The following is a 5,033-nucleotide window of genomic DNA, read 5'->3' on the forward strand; positions in this document are numbered from 1 at the left end:
TGATTCAAATCAAAAACATTTTTTACTACTTGCTCATTTACTCCATCTATGGATCCATGAAATTTACTGTATCTTTTGCGAATCATGTGACCCTTACACAAATGTCGTAGAATTGTCTGAAACACATAAAATTTAAGATTATTAGCGACTCTATATATAAATAATTTTTTCCCTCTCTTAGTATCATGACCCAATTTCTCAAGTCATGATGATACCTACTATAACACACCGGTAGGTAAATCAACTTATAGTCAGGAACAACTAGTAACAAACTATCCAGAAAAATAGAGAAAATATCATAAATGAACTTAATTAAAAGACTAATATAGAATGAAGCCCCAAGACCAGGAGAAATTAGTACAAGAGCTTTTAATACAATCTCGGTACAAAGGGAAATATAGAATACATATATATGTAGAAACCATCTCCAAAATACAAAATAGAGATAAATCTAATCAATGTGAAAGAGAGCATGAATACTTATAACGCGAGGAGCTCACCCAAATCTCCAAACCATAGCTACACTGCATGATGCCTACATCAATGATAAAAAATCGTATGAGGATATACAGGCTACAAAAGTGTAGTATGAGTACCAAACAAGTGGTTCTCAATAGGCATTGGCTGACTAAACTTAAAATATAGTGTAAGCATAAATAACATATAAAGAAGGAATATAAACTACACGTAATAATCCAATAAACTAAACGTAATAATGCCAAGGGAGAAAATAGAATAAATTATCGTATTCTGATAATATTCAGGAGCTAAGGTGCAATAACATATATCACTGGTCAATATACAAGTGAAAAATGAAAGAATGATGTATATTAGTAATACAAGGACAAATGATACATATACAATAAAGATAGATAAGGAAAGAGAGGGATATATGTAATAACATATATATATATATAGTGTGTATATACATAGATATAGATATAGATATAGATATATATAAACACACATATATATACATATATATATATGTAGTGTATATATATATGTATATGTATATATATGTGTATATATGTATATATGTGTATATATATGACTAAACTGAAAGTTAAATACCTAAGGGATCCAACCTAACATCCCGATGAATCCTGTCCAAGAAGAAAAGTTAATAATAGCATAATCAAGGTCTTTAACGAAAGGATGACTTAACATGAAATAATCTAAAAATAACATATCTTACTATGAGAAAGAAAAAGAATCAAAAAAGGTCGAGTACCAGTCCATCATCATCATGCCACGAACTAACCTTAATAACCAACAATAAAGTAACTGGCTAGTCCAGACAATCAATAACCTAATTGGGGCCCATAAGCCCAGAAGGTGCAAGAAAGCACTAAGCAAACAACAATCATAGCTTATACTTATTTATAAATACATATTTAAATTTATACACAAACACACACATATATATAGGACTAAATTGAAAGTTAAATACCTTAGGGAGCTAACCTAACATCCCGAGGAATCCTAGTCAAGAAGAAAAGCTAATACTAGCATAATCGGGGACTCTAGCCCAAGGATGACTTAACATGAAATAATCTAAATATAACATATCTTACTATGAGAAAGAAAAGGAATTAAATATGTACCGATAATCTTGACAACCAGTCCATCATCATTATTCCATGAACTAACCATAATAACCAACAATAAGGGAATCGGCTAGTCTAGACAATCAATAACTTAAATGAGGCCCCATAAGCCCAGAAGGTACAAGTAAGCACTAAGAAAACAATAATCACAACTTATACTTAGACAACCCCAATAAGGACAATAGATATATGCATCAAACAATTATACTGGTGATAAAAAAGGCATATGAATGAATGCATGCAACATAAATGAGAAATACCACGTCCTATCTAAGTGCCATAATGTACCAAGTGTATACACCTCCTCCAGCTCATTAGAGACCATCCTTTAACGTAGTATGGCTCATGGACGAAGGATCCCATAGTGGACTCGATATATTTGTATCTAGTGTTTTGTCCCCAAGCAGGACTTTTAATAATCATCATAATCAATTTACTCCATCCAGTATTGAAGATATGTGTGTGTGTGTGTGTGTATATATATTATATGTATATATATATATATATGTGTGTGTGTGTGTGTATAATAAGTGTTCGAACATAAAACGAGATGAAAAGAGTATAGATCAGTAAAATCATTAACAAAGATCAACTTTGGGACTAAATCAGCATAACAATATAGAAAGAGTCAAAATTTTCTTCGACCAAAGTAAATAGCATTGGTAAAAGTGTGATTTCATAATGGAGCAAAATCAACCTCGGTCTAGTTATTAAAAATATCAACTTAGGTTCAAAAGATCATAACTAATTAAACAAGGTGGTACAATTTCCGTTGTAAAAGAATCTATTTTAAAAGTGAAAAGTAGGTATTAATCTTATTTAAGAAAATAGTAGTAAAATCAAGAATTTAGTTGGAATCGTACCACTAAGTAAATTTAAGTTCTCCTAAAAGTATGCATTTCATCACCAGTATCCAAACTATATAACTATAAGCTTCTGTAAAACATAACCACATCCTCACAAGGGATAGAATGCTAATTTGTTGCTCAATTGGTATCGTAACCACATCCTCAGGCCCTACAATGCATAATTAACATTATAAAGTCTCATAACTTGGGAAACTATGGTAATCAATGGCATAAATGACTAAAAGGATCTAATTAGAAAAATACAGCCAAATTCACAAAGTCAAATAAATTTTGTACAAAGGGATCATTAACATCAACCATTAATTAATCATATCTATAATCAAGGGTAATAGGATTCTAAGGCTATAACAAGAATCCTATGCTAAGGTTTGGGTGACATTTCTTTCTCAAATTTTCTAAATAGGCTAAGTCATGATAAACTAGTTATAATCCTATCCTATAACTCTACCTAGCATGCAATCTATACAATACACAATCTGGTAGAGAAATGTAGACCAAAGCCAACCTCGATGACGAACTGCATTCTTGAACCATCCACAAATCGCTTGTCTTTACTCCATGATCCCAAAAACGATGTCGCACTGTCAAAATAATCATCTATGAATTATAGGAGTAAAACGATACTCATATTTCTATATAAAACTTCAGGCCTAAAATTGTATCAATAATGGGATAGTGGGGCCTGCTAACGGAATTTCAAATTTGAATCCATCATGAGGTCCCTCAAAGGACGAGAAATGTATTCTCAAACTTTGAGCATAAATGGTGTATGAATCGAGGCCTAAATCAGCCCACTAAGTTTAGAAATTTAAGACCTAGATTCTAGGAATATAAAAAGTGAAGAGTAGAATTTAATGAAAAGGAATAACGCAAAATGATCAAGGAATGTTAAAATAACTTACCTTAGCTTCAAGGATGATTTCCCACACTTTCCCATGCCCTAAGTTCCAACAATAATGCAAAAAAGATTTTGAATCACAATTTTTGTCCGAAATCAAGAAACACAAAATGTATATTCTTGAAGAATGGGAGAAGTAACGGTAAAATAACATGGCCAATGATTATACAAGAACAACACATCGAGAATTGCCTAAACCGGAGATTCCTACCTCCCAGAATGTCAAAAACACTAAAACCTCACAATATACCAATTTAAGCACTACCGAGGTGAAATTTTTATTCTTCGGATTTGGGAGAACCTCATCGTGCTCATCCTCAATAACTTTTCATGTTGACCAATCAAAAAATGATCTTTCTTTGCGTTCGTAACGAAGAACCTCTGCCCCAAAATTCAGCAATTTAAAAAACTTATTTTTGACCCTTGGAACTCGGTCAAAACCATAAAAACATGAACCAATAGTACAAATTGATAATAAAGCGCATCCTGGATCCAACAGAATTATTGAATTAAGGAAAAAAGGAATATTTACAAAATAAATTAACCCCAGAATCCTATTAGGCTATTTTAACTAATTTTTTTCTAAATACTCAAAACATAATATAAAGGCTCGGGACCTAAACAAACTATCTATTAACCCAAAATCTACATTTTGGACTTAATGATGCCATAAAGATTTTCTTTCGAGGTGGTTTCGACAAATAGTGGATCCCACACCTATAGTTCTATTTTAGCTAATTTCCAACCAATAGTTAAAAATAAGTTCGTAAGCCTTGAGACCTGAACCAAGAGTCCCCCTAGTGTAAAATCAATGCTCTAGAGCTGATGGCACTATCAGAATGCCTTAACAACAAAAGCTTCAAAATAGGAAAATGATCCTAAAACTCAAATGAACTGTATGATAATTGAACTGAATGTTCTTATTAGTATAAATTACCTATAGCCACTATGGGAAGGTTCAAAATGCCAAAAATATGCGAAAATTGAATAAATAACTTGTAGGTTCATTGCAATATTCACTACTTAAAGGAAACTTGTCTATAAGGATGAAATTCAATGGATAGAAAAAAGATGGGAGTTCTAAAGGATGAGGTGTTGGGCCAACATGTACAGAGAATGACTACCAAAATATCCTCTAAGAAAAAATAACACTTTCAAAGGATTTCACCAAAGGTATCTCTTTTTCACTAACTTTCTTACTTTACTTTCCAAATATACCAAAATGCATCTCACCAACCAACTGGCGTCCACCAGAGTCTAACACGACTGAAGCATGCAAACCCAAACCACAATGCACTGACACCAGACTGATGCAAGCCCAACCAAAGGAAAACTCATCCAAGCTAAAGTCAACCCAATGCCTGAATCATGTAACCAACTCCAAATTCCTAAATCCATTATCATTTTTCTATTCTAAACTTACTATCCACTATAACCATCATAGAATATCATCAAAGCCCTGTCCATATAATTACATCATACAAAACTAGAAAGACTAAAGTTGATCAACTGAACATCCATAATAGAAATATAAGAATAAGCCGATAAATGCTACTTGGATGCACAAGTAGAGATGATCAAAGTCTTTGATCTCAAGCCACTACTACAATTGGTCTCGATGATTGTCGAAATGAATAATCATGAACCCAACTATAA

General features: G+C 32.5%; 1 long non-coding RNA gene across 2 annotated transcripts; it reads right to left on the bottom strand.

Annotated features, from left to right (window-relative positions):
* Window positions 1-285: 285 nt before the first annotated feature.
* Window positions 286-3,787, bottom strand: LOC107852301. 2 transcript variants are annotated; one of them, XR_001669377.2, is made up of 3 exons: window positions 3,382-3,786; window positions 2,985-3,060; window positions 286-535 (listed from the first exon to the last, which is right to left on the bottom strand). It is a non-coding gene; the product is annotated as an uncharacterized LOC107852301 (long non-coding RNA). The 2 variants fall into 2 exon arrangements; XR_001669378.2 differs by lacking the exon at window positions 286-535 and adding an exon at window positions 2,420-2,627 and having other exon boundaries at window positions 3,382-3,787.
* Between the last annotated feature and the right edge of the window lie 1,246 nt (window positions 3,788-5,033).

Source organism: Capsicum annuum, chromosome 9 (assembly GCF_002878395.1).
Source record: "Capsicum annuum cultivar UCD-10X-F1 chromosome 9, UCD10Xv1.1, whole genome shotgun sequence".
NCBI classification, from domain to species: domain Eukaryota; kingdom Viridiplantae; phylum Streptophyta; class Magnoliopsida; order Solanales; family Solanaceae; genus Capsicum; species Capsicum annuum.